At 47.2% G+C, this 21851-nt stretch overlaps 1 protein-coding gene across 1 annotated transcript in view; it reads right to left on the bottom strand.

Moving 5' to 3' along the window:
* Positions 1–21851, bottom strand: part of PCGF3 (polycomb group ring finger 3) — a 396460-nt gene that overhangs the window by 212318 nt on the left and 162291 nt on the right. Inside the window, exon 3 of the mRNA XM_068155307.1 lies at positions 16933–17070. The gene's annotated coding sequence lies outside the window, so the exon portion shown is untranslated. The remainder of the gene's footprint in view (positions 1–16932; positions 17071–21851) is intronic.

Below are 21851 nucleotides of genomic sequence, written 5' to 3'. Positions count from 1 at the left end.
AGGGAGAACCCCAGATGGTGTGTCCTCCAGCATCAGGACCACCTCACCCTCGATGTCCAGTGCTCCATATCTGATTTCCAAGAGCAGCGGGGAAGGTGAGGGGAGGCAAGGAGGTTTAACTTTGCGTCTTTTGAGAGGAACCTGCGTCCATTCCCCTCTGCTTTTTGAATAACCAGCCTCTGATGGGGGAGCCTGCAGAGCCTGCTTACTCTGATTCAACTCTTTCCTCCTCTGGTTCATCTCTTTCCTCCTTTGGTCCATCTCCTTCCTCCTCGGGTTTATCTCTTTCCTACATTCCCTTACATTTCTAAGGCTAGCAACCTCATCCTTCAGTCTGGCCACCAGATTAAGCAGATAGTCAACCTGCTCACACCTTATACAAGAGTTGCCCCCACAACCCTGCATCTCAAGTGCCAGGCTCCAGCATTCTCTACAGCCAGATACCTGGACAGCTACCTGCTTCTGTTCTACCTCAGTCTGGGTTGACACTGATTTTTTTAGGGAGATTTTGCTGCGAGTTACAACCATGCCTGTCCCTGGCCACAGCACCTACTGCAGAACAACAACAAAAAACAACAACAAAAATTTAGAAAATGTGGGGCGGCGCGTGAGAGTACAAGAGAATACAGGCTGCCTGCTGAACAGAGCCCCCGCGAGCCGCAGCTGACCCTTTTAAATTCAGCCACTCCCGCTGCTGGGATCACGAGTCTGACCACGTGAAAGGATGGCTGCTCCTTCCTTGCGGCAAACCTCCGCAGCGATGGCGATTACCGCAGCCCGAAAAGGAGAGCAGTGGCTGGTCCCCGGCTGTTTCTGGTCTTGGTGCTGTCCCGAGAGGGCTGCCTGCCGAACAGAGCCCCCGCGAGCCGCAGCTGACCCTTTTAAATTCAGCCGCTCCCGCCGCTGGGATCTAAGTACAAAAAGCAGAAGTGGACCCTGGAGCCTATTGGGCAGCGGGGTTTGATCCAAAGGAGAGAGGGGAACCTGTAGTTCTGAGGGGAGGGATGAATCAGATAATGGAGAATGTGCAAAGGGCTGCATGCCTGCAAATGATATATGAAAGAGAACTAAAACATCATTTTGAATCCCCCCTTTCTCTCCTGGTGGATGCAAACAGAATGACTCCTCTGGTCAGGGGTCTCCCTGACTCGCTTAAAATAAGAGGTATCCAGCTTCAAAAAGAAATAGCTGATACCCCAATTTCTTCCAGGATGCAGGCTGCTCTAAGAGACAATTTAACACACAGAGGCAGCCAGCCTGACTTGAAACCATGGACATGGGAGGAAGTGGGAAGGGAGTTATTAGACTATGCCAGGCAATATAGTATCCCTGAAGAAATTAAAAAACCTGACACTAGAGGTTTGAGGCATGTAAAAATGAACCACCTACCCTCAAGCCCTCAGGGGTTTAACCGTGCCCCCAGCCAGCTTGGAACAGGGGGCAGGGAACATATGAATACCTGGCAATATTGGTGGGGCTTAGGCCAAAAGAAAAATATCCCCAAAGAAGTGATAGATGGGCTAAACACAAAGCAATTAAAAATTATTGTGAAGAACTGACCTGAGCCCAATCAGAAAATTGGGCCCACGGCTCCCCCCTTAATAGACTTATCTGACGAGAATAAAGGCGTGCCTTCTTTTCAGCCTCAGGGAAACTGAAGTCTTCACTCCTCAATGGTGAGGGGAGGGGTGAGGGGTGGATGTATATTCGTCAGCTCACCGAAAATGGCCAGGGCGATTTACTAATCACTGGCATTGTAGGACCAAAACAAATTCCTATTACATTTTTAGTAGACACTGGGGCTCAGATTTCAGCTATTAAAACAAAGGATGCTACTGATTGTGGAGTGGTGCTCTCCAAACAGAAATTGCTGGTAGCAGATGCTCTGGGTAAAACCCATGCACAGGCATTAGCAACCATCCAGTTACGCTTGCCAGGGGAAGATAAGGACACAAAGGTGTCAATGGTCGTAGGGGAGTTTCCAACTAGCCTCCTAGGGCTTGATGTTTTAAAAGGGAAGACCTGGACAGACAACAAAGGGCGAAAATGGTCTTTTGGGTCTCCCATAATGAGCATTCAGCTGTTGAAAGCAGTACCTCTCCTGCCTCACTTAAAGCTTACAAATGTCAAACCTTATCCTATACCTCTGGGGGCTAAAGAAGGAATAGTGCCTGTACTGGAGGACTTAAAGAAACAGGGTATTGTGGTTCCCACCCACTCTGCTTTCAATTCCCCAGTTTGGCCTGTACGAAAGCCTAATGGGACATGGAGGCTGACCATTGATTACCGCAGGCTTAATGCTGTCATAGTTTGGGCTGGATGCCCTCTGCTACAGGGGTGTTTCCTGTGTCCAGAAGTCCAGCCCAGTGGGTGGACACAGGAAATTGTGTATTTCTACCATAATTCCTGCACCACTATAAATTTTATGGCGGGGTCTGCTGCTTCCTCTTTCCTTCCTCTCCGACACCTGGTAACTGGGGGAGATGTCTCCCGGCCATGGGCCTGGTTAGGCCCAAGGCCACAGGGGTATGGGCAGTCTCAGATCTGGCCAGCTGAGACTAGCCTACCAGTTGGGGGGGGGGGGGGGGGGGAAGGAGTAGCCCTGGGGTTTCTGGGTGCACCCTCAGCTGGGGATGGGATCTTTCTGGGTCTGTTTTGGGGTTCCTCTTGTCACTGTGTTTCTAGCTCTCTGCACGCATTCACTGTTATCTAAACGTTCCATCATTTCTGCAATCTGTTTGTTTGAGTCATTATTTCTGCATGTGGTGGGGAGGGGGGTTTGCCCCAACTCATTACAAATGCCAATACTGAACCATTAACAGCTGCAGTGTCAAATATTGCTGAACTCATAGCTACAATCCAGGAGAAGGCGTACTCGATTGTGGGTACAGTGGACGTGAAAGATATGTTTTTTATGGTCCCACTGCAACCTGAGGACCAAGACCGCTTTGCCTTTACATGGGGTGGTCAACAATTCACATTCACGTCTCCCACAGGGATTTAAGCACTCACCCACTTTTGCCCAGTATGCCCTGGCACAGGAACTGGAAAAGGTCCAACTGGAGCCAGGGATCAGTATTTACCAATATATCGATGACATTCTGGTAGCAGGAGAAAATATTGAAGGGGTACGACTAGACAGAAAAAGAAATACACAAAAATCACCATTCCACCTAGTCCTGTCTAGTGGCAACTGATAAGGGCAGAGGTTGGTTCTCTGGTGTAGCTGCAGCACCTGCTGGTCTGATTTTAGATCCAGAGACCTTCTCTTCCCCTGAAGGGCACTGAATAGTGTTGTAAAGGGCTTGGTAGGCATAGGCCATGTTCCCAGGGAAGGTAGGGTACATTACCAGAATTGTTTAGGCTGGAAAAAGATCTTTAAGATCATTGAGTCCAGCCATTAACCTAATGCTACCAAATCTGCTGCTAAACCATATGCCTAAGCACCACATCTACAAATCTTTCAAATACCTCCAGGGATGACAATTCAACCACTCACTTCGGCAGACTGTTTGAATGCTTGACAACATATTCAGTGAAGAAATTTTTCCTAATGTTCAATCTAAACCTCTCCATGTGCAATTTGAGTCCATTTCCTCACATCCTGTTGCTAGCTACTTAGGAGAACAGACTAACACTCACCTTGCTACAACCTCCTTTCTGGTAGTTGTAGAAAGCAATAAAGTCTCCCCTCAGCCTCCTCTTCTCCAGGCTGAAGAACCCCAACTCCCTCAACCAATTCTCTAGTTCTGCTGGCCACACTATTCCTGATACAAGCAAGGATACTGTTGGCCTTCTTGGCCACCTGAGCACACTGCTAACATATTCAGCTGGCTGTTGACCAACACCCCCAGGTCTTTCTCTACTGGGCAGCTTTCCAAACCCTCTTTCCCTAGCCTGTAGCATTGCATGGTGTTATTGTGACCTTGTTGAACCTCATAGAATTGTCCTCAGCCAATCCAGCCTGTCCAGGTCCCTCTCTAGAGCCTTCCTTCTCAAGCAGATGAACAGTCCCACCCAACTTGGTGCCACCTGCAAATTTACTGTAATGGGTTAACCACCTCTTTCCCTCCAACACAGAAGTTTGTGTTGGAAATGCCAGACACTGGGGACCCCAGGGTGAGTGAAGTGAGTGAGCATTACCAGCTGCAGTGGAGACATCAGGTCGCAGGACTGATGTGTCTAAGCCCTAGATACTAGGGGGGATAGGAATGTTTGTATTTTATCCTAACCTGTTGTGCAGTTGTGTGAGCATGTTTCTCTGCAATTCACTAGCACCCTTCAAGCTGGACTAGTGTCATAGGTTGAATTTTAGTCTGCTGCTATTCATACTATCCTGCCTCAGGCCAGCTTCAAAATGAAAGTGCTGGCTGGAGTAAAGTATTATGGGGGTTGAAGTTCAGATTGTAACATGGGAGGCTTCCTGTTCTGGTTGCTGCTTCTGGGTTCTGGGGGTTTTTTTTTGGGTGTTGGCACCTTTCCGCAGGGATGGTGGCAAGATGAGTGGGAGTGGGGTAGCACTCTGGGTTTCTTTTATACTGTTTTTTCCCCCTCTGTATTTCCCTGTGCTTCTTCTGCAAATAGGCTAAGCTAAGGTGATCATTCATTGTATTATTAGATTAATTAGATTATTAGCAAAGGTAATTGTGTATTTATGTTATCTTATTTATTCAGTAAACTGTTATCTCTTTATTTCAACACCAAGTTTGTGTGTGTTACTTTTCCCTTACTTCTGTGTTGGGGGAGCAGGTAGGTTAACCCTTGCATTAACCCATTACAATTAGCTATTAAGGTCCAGGATGTCAGCAGGAGTATCAGACTGGCCAAGGGCGAGTGGCGATATTGGAGGGATCTGAGAGTGTGTAGGTACCTGTGAAATGAGTGTGTGAGTGCATGCACCTGTTTGCTAATGAGTATAAAACTGGATTAGCCAGTGCCCTGGGTTAACATAGCCCACTCTCCCCCAACACAGAAGTGAGGGAAAGTAACACAAAAAAACCCTTAACCAAATTCTGCATTGAGATAAAGAGCTTTACTGGAAATGAGATAATATAATGCACAATTACCTTAGCCTATTTGCAGAAAAGTGCAGCAAAACAGAAAAGCAGCAGCAGAAGCCAGCAACATACGCCCTAACTCAGAACCCCATAATACTTTCCTCCAGCCATCACTTTCATTTTGAAGCTGGCATAACAGCAGCATGGTATTGAATATCATCAGCAGATTCAACTCAAGCCATGACAACAGGCAAGTAGGAGACCCATTGTCTCGGTCCAGAGAGTGGAAGAGACTCAGTTCTTTTTAATATTCCCGTGTTTCATAGTTTCATAGTTTCATAGTTTCATAGTTTCATTCAGGGTTGGAAGGGACCACAAGGATCATCTAGTTCCAACCCCCCTGCCATGGGCAGGGACACCCCACACTAGATCAGGCTGGCCAGAGCCTCATCCAGCCTGCTCTTAAACACCTCCAGGGACGGGGCCTCGACCACCTCCCTGGACAACACATTCCAGGGTTTCACCACTCTCATGGTGAAGAACCTCCTCCTCACATCTAGCCTGAATCTCCCCACCTCCAGCTTCATTCCATTCCCCCTAGTCCTATCACTACCTGAGATCCTGAGAAGTCCTTCCCCAGCCTTCCTGTAGGCCCCCTTCAGATACTGGAAGGCCACAATGAGGTCACCTCGGAGCCTTCTCTTCTGCAGACTGAACAGCCCCAACTCCTTCAGTCTGTCCTCATAAGAGAGGTGCTCCAGCCCTCTGATCATCCTCGTGGCCCTTCTCTGGACACGTTCCAGCACGTCCATATCCCTCTTGTAATAGGGGCTCCAGAACTGGATGCAGCAATCCAGGTGGGGTCTCACCAGGGCTGAGTAGAGGGGGAGGATCACCTCCCTCGACCTGCTAGCCACACTTCTGATGCAGCCCAGGATCTGATTGGCTTTGCGGGCTGCAAGTGCACACTGAGAGCTCATGTTGAGCTTTTTGTCCACCAGCACCCCCAAGTCTCTCTCCTCAGGGCTACTTTCCAGCCAGTCACTGCCCAGCCTGGATTTGTGCCTGGGATTGCCTCGACCCAGATGCAGGACCCTGCACTTGCTCTTATTGAACTTCATGAGGTTGGCTTGTGCCCACCTCTCCAGCCTGTCAAGGTCCCTCTGGATGGCCTCCCTTCCCTCCAGCATGTCTGCTGCACCACATAGCTTGGTGTCATCAGCAAACTTGCTGAGGGTGCACTCAATGCCACTGTCCATGTCACTGACAAAGATGTTGAATAAGACAGGTCCCAGGACTGATCCCTGAGGGACTCCGCTTGTCACTGGCCTCCACTGGGACATGGAGCCATTGACAGCCACTCTTTGGGTGCGGCCATCAAGCCAGTTCCTTATCCATCTAGTGGTCCACCCATCAAACCCATGTGTCACCAGTTTGGAGACCAGGATGTGGTGCGGGACAGTGTCGAAGGCTTTGCTTGGGTCCAGGTAAATGACATCAGTTGCTCGCCCCTCATCTATTAATTTTGTCGCCTGCTCATAGAAGGCCACCAGGTTGGTCAGGCAGGATTTGCCCTTGGCAAAGCCATGCTGACTGTTCCCAATCACCTCTTCACTATTCTTTTGAGTGAGTAGTGACTTCAGGAGGATCTGCTCCATGATCTTTCCAGGCACAGAGGTGAGACTGACTGGCCTGTAGTTCCCTGGTTCCTCCTTCTTACCCTTTTTGAAGATGGGGGCAATGTTTCCCCTTTTCCAGGCTGTGGCGACTTCACCAGATTGCCATGACTTTTGAAATATAATAGAGAGGGGTTTAGCAACCTCATCTGCCAGTTCTCTCAGTACCCGTGGGTGTATCCGGTCGGGTCCCATGGACTTGAACACTTTCAGGTTCTTCAGATGATCACGAACCTGATCTGCACTTACAATGGGCAGTTCTTCCTCCCCCTCCCTGGCTTTGACTTCCATAACATCAGGAGTGTATGAAATTAGTGTTATGAAATTAGAGGCACAAACAAGGACAAAGCATCAACAAATTAGAAATGATTGTGAAATGCTGGCCTGGACCTAAAGAGAGGACTGAGCCCACTGCTCTCCTCTTGGTGGAACCACTTGATGAGGGGAGGGGTGTACCTTTCAGGGGAACTAAGGGCTTCACTCCTCAGTGGTGAGCGGGGCGGGGTGAAGCATGATTCAGGAGATCACCAAAAAATTGTACATGGTTTGAGGAAAAGGGTTTGTTTGTGTTTAGCTTGTGTCATGGGTTTGGGAGAAAGGCCCAGCCTTCCCCCCCCCAAAGAGAGGGGAAAAAAATTGACCACAGCTAGCCAGCCAGAGGAGCAAAAAGGGAAAATGCTATATTTACAAGGAGTTTTAGGGAATGCAGGGTATATATACACAGTTTACAGTATTTACAATATATACACAGAAATATATACAGCAAAGTAATACAGGAACGAAATTCCCTCCTCTGCTGAGGAGGGTTTCCCCCCTGCACCCTCCTCTCCCCTTTTTCCCCAAATAGGATTAGAAAGAGAGAAAAAGAGGAATTGTTAATTAAAGCAGAGTATGTTAGTAGAGGCCTTATCTGTCCAAGGTCAGCCTGTGGCTCAGTTGGTAGGACATGAGACTGTGAGTGTTGAGATCATGGGTTTGAATCCTGCAGTGCCACAGTACTGTCCCTTTCTTAAAGGCACAGCCTCAAACGGTCACAGCTTGGCTTTGAGAGAAGCTGAAATAATTTGTGTAGCTGGCCATGTTAGTGTCCGTGAGAGTGTGTGTGTGTGTGTGTGTATGCATCTCTGGAAAACAGACTCAGCCTTGTTACTGGTTGAACCCATAAATAGGAAAGCAGCAGCCACATCCATTGGCTTGGGACAGGGAGACCCCTGGGCTCGTCTCCAGCAGCCAAGCAGAAGGAATCCTGGAATCTGCCAGAGGTAGCAGTGTTGCAACATACCTTAACAGTGTTCACCTTGTTCTGAAGTCTCATGAGAGAAGGCTAACTTCTTGTCTTGCATTAAAACTAATTGGTACAAATGAGAACTGCAGTTTGCCAGTCTATCAAGTTACTACGATCAGTCCTAGCAGTTTGTGTACTCCTGTAAAGAAAATTAAATGCGCGTTAAAGTGCCAGCACTCACTTGGCCCTGAACTTGTTTGTATTAAGGATAAGTATCTTTGCCCAGTCATCGATAGCTGGTCTAGATTAAAAAATGAAGTCTATTTCAGTTTTAGCTTTCAATATGCATAGTTGTCTTGCATTCAGACCATGTAGCATATGGTGATATAGGACCAGTTTGGCTTTTTGATTTTCCTCTCAAGAAGATAAGCAGATAAGAACCTCTCTTTCCTTCCACCTGAATTACAAAATCGCTGTGTCCTCTCCAAGTAAGGGGAGATATTTGATAATCATTTTTAGAAAACATCTTCATTAATCATAAGCTTGTGTTGTGATGTGTAATTCAGTTTCTTCAACCACAATATAAATTAGGTCATTTTTTTGATTCTGTTGCAGCAGGTACATCCTGAAGTCCATTCTCTTCTACAGCCAAGAGATTTTCTATTCTCTGTGTAAAGTTTTTTGCTGTTAGTACCAACACAAAGGCATTTGATGCCACACTGCTTTCAGTGTGGCGATGATTAACATTTGATTTTTTTATGAATGCAATAAATAGAAGTACTCAAAGGAGGTTCTGAGAGAGTGTTCAGTTGCATTGCATTCTGGGTTTTGCCTATTTGCTATCATGAAGTTTCGTTATACCATAGTGTTTATCATTTCTTTAAGTAATATAAAATCAAAATTAATAATCACAGACTATTCCTTTGATTTTTATGGAGGAAGATAAAGAAGCAGTATACATTGTCTTTATAACATATGGATATTTCCTGTGTAAATTAACTTTTAAAAAATTGCCTTCTTTTGCCTAGCTAAAATGTTCATGTGGTTAGCCTATGCTGGGAAAGTGATGGAAAAATATGTTTTCCTTTTTTGTTGGAAAATATATGAAGATTTTGGAGATATGACAGATTTCCATTTGAAAAATGTTTGAAAATTCAGTGAAATGGAGAGCATATACTTGTAAATAGATTTTGAGAATAATACTGCTTACCGTGAATCCTGAAACCCAAATCTTCTTTTTAACAGGCCATTCATTTTCTTCTGTAATTCTCATTTGTGCAGATGTGGTGGTTTGACCCAATCTAGCAGATAAGCACCATACAGCTATGTGCTCATTTCCCCCCACCAGTGAGACAGGGGAGAGAATAGAAGAACAAAAGCAAGAAAACTCGTGTTGAGATAAAGATACTATAATAAGCTAAGGAAAGAGGAAGAAGAAAGACAAAAATGGGGAAAAAATTATGAAAGGGCAATTGCTCACCACCTCCTACAAGTAGACTGCTGCCCAGACAGTCCCTGAACAATGTAAAATTCCATACCATATGATGTCATGCAGCAGCAATAAAACTGGGGGGGGGGGGGGGGGGGTTGGGGTAAGTAGCTGTATGGAATACCCCTTTGGTCAGTTCAGATCAGCTGTTTCTGGTTGTGTCCCTTCCCAACTCCTTGCACATCCCAACCTATGCACTGTGGGGCAGAGTGAGAAACAGAGGAGGCCTTAACACCATGCAAGTACTGTTCAGCAACAGCTAAAACATTGGTGTGTTATCAATGCTGTTTTGATCACAAATCCAAAACAGCACTGTGCTGCCACAACTCTTCCTCCTGAGTAAGCTCTGCTACTCATGATGGGCACCAAACTGTCTGGGGTAGCCATTAACTGTGGTGGTTTAGGAGACCAATTCTCCCACCACAGGCAAAAGAAAGACTCAGACAAAACGGATTGCAAAAATGGTGGAAAGTTTAAATGAAAAAAAACAATAAAAGCTTTACAGAAAACCACAAGCACCGTGACAGAGAGAGAGATCCCCAAAAGTACTCCAGAACGTCCCATCCCCACCTGGGGGTACACTCAAACCCCCCCCAAAGGCTCTTTCTTCCCCCCAACCCAGCCTTGGGCCTGGGCAGGCCCAAGGGAAGTGGCTCACACCATTTTACCTAAGCAGCAGAGAGGGAGGAAAGAGAGCGAGAAGACCCCATGCTTGATGTTTTATATGGGAGCAGGACATTATGGGTGAAATACCTGGCTTCCTGTGACCACCCACTGGGCTGGGCCCCCCTTTTGGAACCTCCCAAGTATGGCCTGTGCAGTGACATCCGGGCTGGCACCTAGCCTAAACCACCACACTGTGTGTTGTGATTGTCAGAGGTGGCTTTGGAAGGATTGCAGGTGCCAGCCAGATTGACAATTCCATTTGTGCTGGTGGTTAGCACCATATAGACTGCTATGAAGAAAATTAACTCCATCCCAGCCAGGCCCAGTACAGCAGATAATAGATTTTTTTTGGTATTTTTACTACCACATGGTATCAGGACTGCTTGAATTTTGGGCTGTTTTTACTTTTCTGTGGTAAGCTTGACCTTTCATAGAGGATGTTACATGGGTGTTTCCTGAAGTTTCTTTTTTTCTTCTAATTCTGAGAGGTTTTCCTTTTTTTCCCCATCTTTATCAGAAATGAATGTTTCTTTTTCCTTTGAGTTGTTTTGAATTAATACATGTAGGTAGTGTTAAGTGAGCATAGTAGGCTAAGATTTCTGTGTGGTGGCTGGATTTTAAGGAGTTGTGGATGGTAACTTTGAGATTATTTTTCTGTCTTTTGAGGTCTCTGGATGGCAAACTGACAAGAAATGCAGTTTTAAGAGGTATACCTCATGTAACCCAAAATATTCCTGACTAGCATATATAGCAATATAATGATAAAGCCACTCCTTTGAGGAGGGGTCTCTTTGCTTGTCCTCTGTTTCTCTGAGTCTACTCTAAGAGGTTTTCTTTGATGGAATCTCTGAAAGCTGCTTTTTCAAACCTGTTTTGTTATTGGCAGACCTTTACTGAACAGGTTTGTAATATACTGCTTACACTTCAGGTTGATAATTTTAACAAGACATTACCTTAGTAGAGAATGTATAGCATGAATGAGAATACTGGACTGACTACCCCCTTCCACCCTCTCTTGTGGATTTTCTTTAAACTGGGAGCATATTCCAAATACTTTTGTAGTTTCCTCTACTCCATCCCTTGGCTGAATACTTGTGCTGTCAGGAACCTATACTGTTCCTAACCTTGCTGACTCAAATCTTGGGTTCTTTACCTAGTATGCAAAGACCAATCCAGAACCATAGAATCATAGAATTGTTTCAGTTGCAAAAGACCTTTAAGATCAAGTCCAACTGTTATTTAACTCTACAAGTCTGGTGCTAAACCATGTCCCTTAGCACCACATCTATGAATCTCTTAAACACCTTCAGGGATGGGGATTCAACCACCTCCCTGGGGAGCCCATTGAAGTGAAGACATTTCTTCTAATATCCAATCTATACCTCCCCTCTAAATTTGAGCCCATTTCCTCTCATCCTATCACTTGTTACTAGGAAGAGGAGACTGACACCCACCTCACTGCAACCTTCTTTCAGGTAGTTGTAGAGAGCAATGAGGTGTCCTCTCAGCCTCCTTTTCTCCAGCCTAAACAACTCCAGTTCCCTCAGCCACTTCTCATAAGACCTGTTTTTCAGACCCACCAGCTTTGTTGCACTTCTCTGGACCTGCTCCAGGACCTCAATGCTGTTTTTATAGTGAGGGCTGATTACATGGGGACAATCACTTTCCTGGTCCTGTTTGTCCCACTATTCCTGATACAGGCCAGAATGCTGTTGGTCACCTAGGCACACTGATGGCTCATGTTCAGCTGGCTGTCAGTCAACACCTCTTCTGGGCAGCTTTCTAGCCACTCTTCCCCAAGCCAGTAGTATTGCATGTGGTTGTTTTTGACTGAAGTTCAGGACCTGGCACATGGCCTTGAATCTCATACAATTGGCCTCAGCTCATCAATCCAACCTGTCCAGGTCCCTCTGTAGAGCCTTCCTACTCTCAAGCAGATCAACACGCCCTTCCAGCTTAGTGTCATCCACAAACTTTCATAACCATGATTATGTCTTGAAAGCAGATAGTCAATGACTATTCTCTAAGGTAGCTTCCTTCATCTGAGAAATCGCTTCACCTAGGGCTGTTAGAGCACATGCAATACATTTTATGGTGAGATAATTCAGGACTACCCGTATTCCTGGTGCCAAAATTGCTATGTCTGTCATTGCATCTGGGCCTTAGAGATTTATTTTGGAATCACAATCTGGTGGTATGGCATAAGGTCACCTCTTTTGTCTTTTACTCCCGCCTATTAGTAAATATTCTTTAGCTGGTTGTAAAGCTGTTAATCTTCCCACAGAGCAGGATCCTCCAATGATGTTTGTAGGGACATAGATATAAGTGCTTTTCCACAAAGAAGAAACCATTCCAAGGGGAGCCTGGTATGCACCCATTCATAAGTTATGTATTCTGTGCTTTTGCATTTTAAGGGGGTGTATTTGTTTTATCTGGCTGGTCTCATGAGGAGGGACAGAGGGACTTCCCCCCCACACTCTGCAGTGCTGCAGCAGAAGCAGGGACTGGTGCACTGGTTAGGCTGCACCTCGAGTACTGTGTCCAGTTCTGGGCCCCTCAGTTTAGGAAGGATGTTGACTTGCTGGAACGTGTCCAGAGAAGGGCAACAAAGTTGGTGAGGGGTTTGGAGCACCAGCCGTATGAGGAGAGACTGAGGAAGCCTGGAGAGGAGAAGACTCAGGGGTGACATTATTGCTCTCTACAGCTGCCTTAAGGGAGGTTGTAGACAGGCGGAGGTTGGTCTCTTCTCCCAGGCAACCAGCAATTCAGGAAGGATGTTGACCCACAGGCTCTCAATCCTTTCATCCTCCACCTCAAGCTCTGTGGCAACGAGCAACTCCCTAATATACAGAGCCACCCCTCCTCCTCTTCTCCCTCGCCTGTCTCTCCTAAAGAGCCTGTAACGCCCCAGTGTAGAATAGAATAGAATAGAATAGGATAGAATAGAATAGGAATAGAATAGAATAAACCAGGTTGGAAGAGACCTTCAAGATCATCATGTCCAACCTATCATCCAACACCACCTAATCAACTAAACCATGCCACCAAACACCCCATCAAGTCTCCCCCTGAACACCTCCAATGATGGTCACTCCACCACCTCCACGGGCAGCCCATTCCAATGGGCAATCACTATCTCTGTATAGAACTTCTTCCTAACCTCCAGCCAAAACCTCCCCTGGTGCAGCCTGAGACTGTGTCCTCTTGTTCTGGTACTGGGTGCCTGGGAGAAGAGACCAACATCCGCCTGTCTACAACCTCCCTTCAGGTAGTTGTAGAGAGCAATAAGGTCACCCCTGAGTCTCCTCTTCTCCAGGCTAAGCAACCCCAGCTCCCTCAGTCTTTCCTCATAGGGCGTGTGTTCCAAACCCCTCACCAACTTTGTTGCCCTTCTCTGGACTCGCTCCAGCAAGTCAACATCCTTCCTAAACTGAGGGGCCCAGAACTGGACACAGTACTCGAGGTGTGGCCTAACCAGTGCAGTGTACAGGGGCAGAATGACCTCCCTGCTCCTGCTGGCCACACTGTTCCTGATGCAGGCCAGGATGCCATTGGCCCTCTTGGCTGCCTGGGTACACTGCAGGCTCATGTTCAGCCTGCCATCGACCAGCACCCCCAGGTCATTCTCTGCCTGGCCACTCTCCAGCCACTCTGACCCCAGACTGTAGCACTGCATGGGATTGTTGTGGCCAATGTGCAGAACCCGGCACTTGAATGTGTTAAATCTCATGCCCTTGGATTCTGCCCATCTGTCCAGCCTGTCGAGGTCCCTCTGCAAAGCCTCTCTACCCTCCAGCAGATCAACTTCTGCCCCCAGCTTGGTGTCATCTGCAAGTTTACTGATGATGGACTCAATGCCCTCATCCAGATCAACAATGAAAATGTTAAAGAGCACAGGGCCCAGCACTGATCCTTGGGGCACACCACTAGTGACTGGCCGCCAGCTGGATGTGGCACCATTCACCACCACTCCCTGGGCTCGGCCATCCAGCCAGTTCCTAACCCAACACAGTGTGCTCCCATCCAAGCCATGGGCTGACAGTGTAGCCAGGAGTTTGTGATGGGGGACAGTGTCAAAGGCCTTGCTGAAGTCCAGGTAGACCACATCCACAGGCCTCCCCACATCCACCAAGCCGGTCACCTGATCATAGAAGGAGATCAGGTTGGTCAGGCAGGACCTGCCCTTCCTTAATCCATGCTGGCTGAGCCTGATCCCTTGGCCATCCTCTAAGTGCTGTGTGATTGCACTCAAGATGTCCTGTTCCATAATCTTGCCTGGCACTGAGGTCAGGCTGACAGGCCTGTAATTCCCTGGCTCATCCAACCGGCCCTTCTTGTGGATGGGCACCACATTGGCCAGCTTCCAGTCTTCTGGGTCCTCTCCAGTGAGCCAGGACATTTGAAAAATAATGGAGAGTGGCTTGCCTAGCTCATCTGCCAGCTGTCTCAGCACCCTAGGATGGATCCCATCTGGTCCCATAGACTTGTGGGGATCCAAGTGGCTGAGGTGGTCTAACTACTTCCTCCTGGATCACAAGGGAATCTATGCAGCTCCCTGACTCCATCTGCCAGCTCTGCAGGCCAGCTGTCTGGAAGACGTTCTGTCCTGCTCGTAAAAATTGAGGCAAAGAAGGTGTTAAGTACCTCTGCCTTTTCCTCATCCTATGTTACAATGTTTCCCTCCGTGTCAACCAAGGAATGGAGGTTGTCCTTACCCTTCCTCTTGCTATTAATATATTTATAGAAGGACTTTTTGTTGTCCTCCACAGCAGAGGCCAGTTTAAGCTCCAAATGTGCTTTTGCCTCCCTAATTTTCTTCCTACATGACCTAGCAACATCCTTAAACATTCCATGGGTTACCTCACCTTTCTTCCAAAGATTATATACCCTCTTTTTTTCCCTTAGTTCTATTAAAAGTTCATTACCCATCCAGGCTGGCTGGCTGCCCCAGCAGCTCATCTTCCAGCACATTGGCACAGCCTGTTCCTGCACCTTCAAGAGTTCTTCCTTGATGCAAGTCCAGCTCTCATGGACCCCTTTATTTTTAAGGGCTTTATCCCAAGGAACCTTGAGTAACCTTAAGTCTGCCCTCCGGAAGTCCAGAGTGAAGGTCTTCTTGCTACCCCTCTTAGATTGACTGAATTCTGAAAATTCAATTATCTCGTGGTCACTGGCCCCTAACAGTCTATAGCAGACTCCAACCAGGATGTCTGCCCTGCTGGTCTTCCCTCTAATTCTTACCCACAAGCACTCAACCCGATCGTCCCTAATCTCCGTCTCAATGGCATCTAGTGCCTCCCTGATGTACATGGCCACCCCTCCACCCCTTCTTCCTTGCCTGTCTCTCCTGAAGAGCCTGTAGCCGTCAATTGCAGTGCTCCAGTCATGTGAGTCGTCCCACCACGTCTCTGTGATGGCAACTACATCATAACTTTCCTGGTGCGACAAGGCTTCCAGCTCCTCCTGTTTGTTACCCATGCTTCGTGCATTAGTGTACATGCACTGCAGCTGGGCTGCTGATTTCACCTCTTGCTCTAAATAAGTACTAAGTACTCCAATCATGTGTGTTATCCCACCATGTTTCTGAAATGGCAACCATATCATACTCATCCTGGTGGACCAGGATTTCCAGCTCATCCTGCTTGTTGCCCATACTGCGTGCATTGGTGTACATGCACTTCAGCTGGGCTCTCGATTTCTCTATTAATCCGAATTTCCGTCCCACTCTCTCCTCTTCAGAGAGACTGGTTTCCTCACCCACCCCATTCAGACCTAGTTTAAAGCCCTCCTAATGAGCCCTGGCAACTCAAGTGCTAATACCCTCATGCCCTTTCTAGATAATTGCACCCTATCAGGATCCAGCAGGCTGGGTGCAGTAAACGTTGCCCCATGATCAAAGAACCCAAAATTCCGTTGCTGGCACCATCCCCTCAGCCAATTGTTGCTGGTATGGGTTCTCTTGTTCCTCTCAGTGTACTCCCCTGCCACTGAGGGAACTGAGCAGAACACCACTTGAGCTCCCGCCCCATCAATCAATTGTCCCAGGGCCTTGAATTCTTTTTTAATTGCCCTGGTGCCCTTCTTATCAATCTCATCACTTCTAGCTTGTATTACCAGCAAAGGGTAATAGTCAGAGAGTGGATTAACTTTGGGAGTCTCCTTGTGATGTCCCTTACCCAGGCCCCGGGTAGGGAGCAGGCCACCCTGTGAGATGGGTTGGGATGACATATGGGTCCCTCAGTACCCCTCAGGAGAGAGTCCCCAACAACTATAACCCTTCTCCCTTTCTTTGTGGAGCTGGTCATTATAGTTGGTGGGGACTGATTGGCCTTAGGCATCTCATAGTTTCATAGTTTCATTCAGGGTTGGAAGGGACCACAAGGATCATCTAGTTCCAACCCCCCTGCCATGGGCAGGGACACCCCACACTAGATCAGGCTGGCCAGAGCCTCATCCAGCCTGCTCTTAAACACCTCCAGGGACGGGGCCTCAACCACCTCCCTGGACAACACATTCCAGGGCTTCACCACTCTCATGGTGAAGAACCTTCTCCTCACATCTAGCTTGAATCTCCCCACTTCCAGCTTCATTCCATTCCCCCTAGTCCTATCACTACCTGAGATCCTGAGAAGTCCTTCCCCAGCCTTCCTGTAGGCCCCCTTCAGATACTGGAAGGCCACAATTAGGTCACCTCGGAGCCTTCTCTTCTGCAGACTGAACATCTCCACACCATGCAACAGATGCCACATGGTCTAAGTAGATGGCTCTAATAACATAGCAAGCTTGAATGGGAAATTGTGGAAGACCTGGTCTTTCTGGAAGTGATTTCCAACTGGCCAGAAGATACTGACTGTACGAAACCTCCAGAGGAGAGAGTACCTTGTGCTGAGGAAGCTCCTCCTTACAGTGATGTTTCTGATGATGAAAAGAACTGTGCTTTGTTCACGGATGGTTGCTGTTGTCTTGTTGGAAACATGCAGAGATGGAAATCTGCAGTTTGGAGTCCTGTACAAACAGCTGCAGAGGCAAAAGACAGAGGGGAAAACAGCCAATTTGCAGTGGTAAAAGCTTTCCAACTAGCTCTTGACATGGCTGAACGAGAGAGATGGCCAATGCTTAATATCTACACTGATTCATGGATGGTAGCCAATGCCTTGTGGGGTGGGCTAAAGGACTGGAAAAAGTGTGGGTGGCAGAGGAAAGGAAAGCCTATTTGAGCTGCTGACTTGAGGCAGGATATTGCTACTTGTTTGGAGAAAATTCCAGTGAAAGCGAGACACATTGCCACACACGTGCCAAAGAATAAAGCTACTGATGAACATCAACACAACCATCAGGCAGATTTTGCTGCAAAAGTTTCTTAAGTAGATACTGAAAACACTGAAGTGAACTTTTGATTCCTCAGTGGGCTCACAATTCATTGGGACATCAAGGCAGTGATACAACCTGTGCTGGGTTAGGAACTGGCTGGAGGGCCGAGCCCAGAGAGTGGTGGTGAATGGTGCCACATCCAGCTGGCAGCCAGTCACCAGTGGCGTCCTCCAGGGATCTGTGCAGGGCCCCATCCCCTTTAATATCTTAATTCATGGTCTGGATGAGGGGATTGAGACAGTCATCAGCAAATTTGCAGATGACTCCAAGTTAGGAGCAGATGTTGGTCAGTTAGAGGGTAGAGAGGCTCTGCAGAGAGACCTTGACAGGCTGGACAGATGGGCAGAATCCGACGGCATGAGATTTAACACATCCAAGTGCTGGGTGCTGCACATTGGCCACAACAACCCCATGCAGAGCTATAGGCTGGGGTCAGAGTGGCTGGAGAGCTGCCAAACAGAAAGGGACCTGGGGGTGTTGATTGACAGATGCCTAAACATGAGCCAGCAGTGTGCCCAGGTGGCCAAGAGGGCAAATGGCATCCTGGCCTGCATTAGGAATAATGTGGCCACCAGGAGCAGGGAAGTCATTGTGCCCCTGTACTCTGCATTGGTTAGGCCGCACCTTGAGTACTGTGTCCAGTTCTGGGCCCCTCAGTTTAAGAAGGACATCGAGACACTTGAACCTGTCCAGAGAAGGGCAACACGGCTGGTGAGAGGCCTTGAACACAAGCCCTATGAGGAGAGGCTGAGGGAGCTGGGATTATTTAGCCAGGAGAAGAGGTGGCTCAGGGGTGACCTCATTGCTCTCTACAACTACCTGAAGGGTGGTTGTAGCCAGGAAGGGGTTGGTCTCTTCACCCAGGCAACCAGCACCAGAACAAGGGGACACAGTCTCAAGCTGTGCCAGGGGAAGTTTAGGCTTGAGGTGAGGAGAAAGTTCTTCATGGAGTCATTTGTCCTTGGAATGAGCTGCCCAGGGAGGTGGTGGAAATGTTCAAGAGGGGATTTGACGTGGCACTTGGTGCCATGGTCTAGTCATGGGGTCTGTGGTGACAGGTTGGGCTCGATGATCTTTGAGGTCTCTTCCAACCTTGGTGATACTGTGGACCTACCAATGGGCATGTGATGGATCAATTAACATGTCCATGGGCGCTATAACACAGGATATACATGACTGTGATATTTGTGCTGCTATTAAGCAGGCTAAACAAATCAAGTCTTTGTGATATGGTGAGCGAAGGTCTAAATGCAAGCATGGTGAGATATGGCACATTGGTTTGGTGAAGGCACGTTATGCCCAGATACTGAATCTTGTCCCAGCATGTGGACAAGTTCCCCTTCCTCCAGGGGGAAGACAAAAGCCAAGGCATTAGCCAGGCCAGCACGCACCCAGCGCATGCAGTGCTCGTGCTGACACCAAGTATGGGCATAATTCTAGCTTCACACTTTCTATAGGCTGATGCCAGTTGTTTATGAGAGTGCCCATTGGTCAAGCCCAGCCTCGAGGAATCTATAAGTATCACCCCAGTTTGTAAACAAGTTGCCACCCTCATTCACTTTGTCTCTGGGCTTGCTCGAAAGAGCAACTCTTGAGCTGCAGCCTTTGCCATTGAGCTTATTGTTGTTAGCTTCTGTTATACATGCACGCATACTGGAAGCCTCTGCATGGTGAGAAGCACAGAGGGAGGACCTTCACTGTTTCTGAGGAGTCCAGCGTCACTACAGCCAGTCGTACCGACTGGGAGAGCCCACCATGCCACCGGAGGACTGGACCAACCCCCGAGGGTAAGATCTGCCCAGTTGCCGGGGAGAAGGGACTTGGTCGATACCGAGTCCACATATGCCTAGCCCCGCCGTAGCGGGAGAGGAGCCGCCACGTGTGCCGCTCTGAGCCCTGTGAATCTCAGAGAAGACTAAGGCATTGTTCGTGCCTATACTGCACTGAACCCGGGACCACTCCGAGAGTCCCGCTGCTCCTTTAAGCTTAGTAAACGAGAATCCGCCGCCTAATGCAGCCGCATTCTCTCCCCGAGGCTGGAGAATTGCCGTGGTTGGGCCGACCCCGTAGCTTTGCCTGCTGCCACGTCATCCGAGCCCACCTACCGGCCACCATCATCCCGCCCTGCCATGCAAGCCAACTTTGAGGGCCGACCCCACGGGCCAACTCTGACCAGGACCAATCCCTGTTGTCTGGGATCGAATATCTTCCACGTGTTTTCCATCCACTAGCACTCAGTTCAAAGTATCCACGTCTAGCAGAGTAAGCGCTGACGCATAGAAAGATCGTAATATTGCTGTGTATAGCCAGGAGCCGCCCGCGTCCCGCCGAGTCGCCATCTAGTGGCCAAGCGCCGGAACTGCACCTTTCGTTATATAAATATAGAAAGGGCTTATAGATAGTTCAACTAAGTCCTAATCATAACATTAAGCCACTTGTGGAATGTATTTCACGAACATGCACTAGAACATGTATATAAGTTGGTGATTCATCAGTTATTAATAGTTTGATAATTAATAAAAAATAATATTTTCATAATTCATATTTCATATTCATAAATTTAATAACCTCTTCACCACAATTGGTTACATCACTCCATCTCATTCTTGGACTGCTAAGCAATATGTGCTGATTGTGGCAATGCCAGTAACGAGCAGTGTGAGCAATCTGGCAGTGTAGGCCTAGAGCCTGACACGGTGGTAGGCCATGCTCAGCATAAATGCATAAGTGGCTAGCAGTGTAGCAAAAGAGTTCTGTGCCTGCAGCATGTAACTAAAGCAGGACACTGGTAGTTATAAACACAGAAAGTTATCTTGGAATAACAGGACACACACCTGCATCAACAACCTCGCGTGCCAGTAGTAGTTGGACCAATAATCTATAATAGTGCAATGTGTGGTCCCTCAGAGAGAACCAATGAAGCTATGCCAACGAGGATCTCTGAGTTTATGTAAGTTGCATAAGTTCCCTTGATGCGCACTTTCCTATCCCTTCTTCTCCTTTGCTTTACTTTATTCTGCTATACTCACTATGCTCGCACTATAGTCCTACAATACTGGAACAATAAAGGAACAATACTCAATCATATTGGTTGTCTGTATTGCCTCCAGTCTCCGTCGCGTTAGCTGACTATGGTAGAGGCAAACACTGAATGGTTAGAAACCTTTCCAGTACCTCATGCTGTTGCACATAACACCATTCTTTATCTAGAAAGACAAATGCTGTGGAGACACAGTACTCCAGAGAGAACTGAATCAGAAAATGGAACTAATTTCAGAGATAATGTGCCAAAGAGCACGGCATCAAGTGGATATACCACATTCCCTACTATGCACCAGCTTCAGGAGAGATTGAACATTACAGCGGTTTGCTGAAAACCACCCTGAAAGCCATGGGGGGGTGGAACTTTGAAAAACTGGGACAAATGTTTAGCAGAAGCAACCTGATTGGTAAACAGTAGAGGTTATGTGAATCAAGCTGGACCTGCAGAATCAGATTTATTACAGAAGGTAGAAGGTGATAAAGTTCCTGTTATTCAAGAAAAGAATTTGTTATGGAAAAATGGATGTTTTCTCCTTTGGGTCAGGGTAAGCCTGTCTGAGAAGTGGTTTCTGCTGAAGGTCATACTTACTGGGTAATGCAAGAGAATAGTGAAACTCAGCATATTCCACAAAGAAATATGACTTTAGCTGAAAGAGTTTAAGAACAGAATGCTTAATACTGGTTGTTAGGAGTTTCTTGGGTGTCTTTTCAGATACAATGTGGCACCCGAAAGGAAGAATCTATGAGGAATCTACAGTACACGAGCACAAACCCTGAGTCACCTGTGAAGATCCTGTTTTCGTCTCATCTGCTGAGAAACACAGTTTCCTGAACCCTTGCATTGACCTATATCTGAGATAGCCAGAATGGAAAATTAACTGAAACCTGAACTTCTATTACTTAACACATAGATATTGTTTTTAATTAGATGGATGACTTAAAGCAAACAATGGAATGACATAAAAGGGGTGGATTATTATGGTTTGGGGCTGGCACTTTATCCTAGTCCCTAATTGCAAATAAAATTAGGTATTTGACACAGAATAATAATAACTGATAAGTTTATATAATTCCATTTGTTCACTGGATAGCTTATACTTGGTTGCACAGATGTTCTCTTCCCTTTTTGCTTCTTTCTCTCTAAAGCTATTGCTTGCATGGCTTGCTACCTTATTTCTCTTTTGAACTGCTGGCTCAACTGACTTGCATTGTGTCTCTGAAGGTACAAGGGAAGGGAGGAGGGAGGAGGTTGCAAGCAGTCCCTCTGGGCTGTCCAGGGGGGGTACTTCTGATTGTTGAGCTGTAAATATATGAAAATATGTTTTGAACGTGTTTTATCACCTTATATAAGTTCATATTCATCTCACTTTTTGTAAATATAGCTT

The sequence above is a fragment of the Melanerpes formicivorus genome, unplaced genomic scaffold (genome assembly GCF_026170545.1).
Source record: "Melanerpes formicivorus ecotype bairdi unplaced genomic scaffold, bMelFor1.0.p_v2 SCAF_31, whole genome shotgun sequence".
In the NCBI taxonomy this organism is placed as follows: Eukaryota; Metazoa; Chordata; class Aves; order Piciformes; family Picidae; genus Melanerpes; species Melanerpes formicivorus.
The sequence above is the reverse complement of the archived record's forward strand: the minus strand, read 5'-3'. Positions and strand labels throughout refer to the sequence as shown.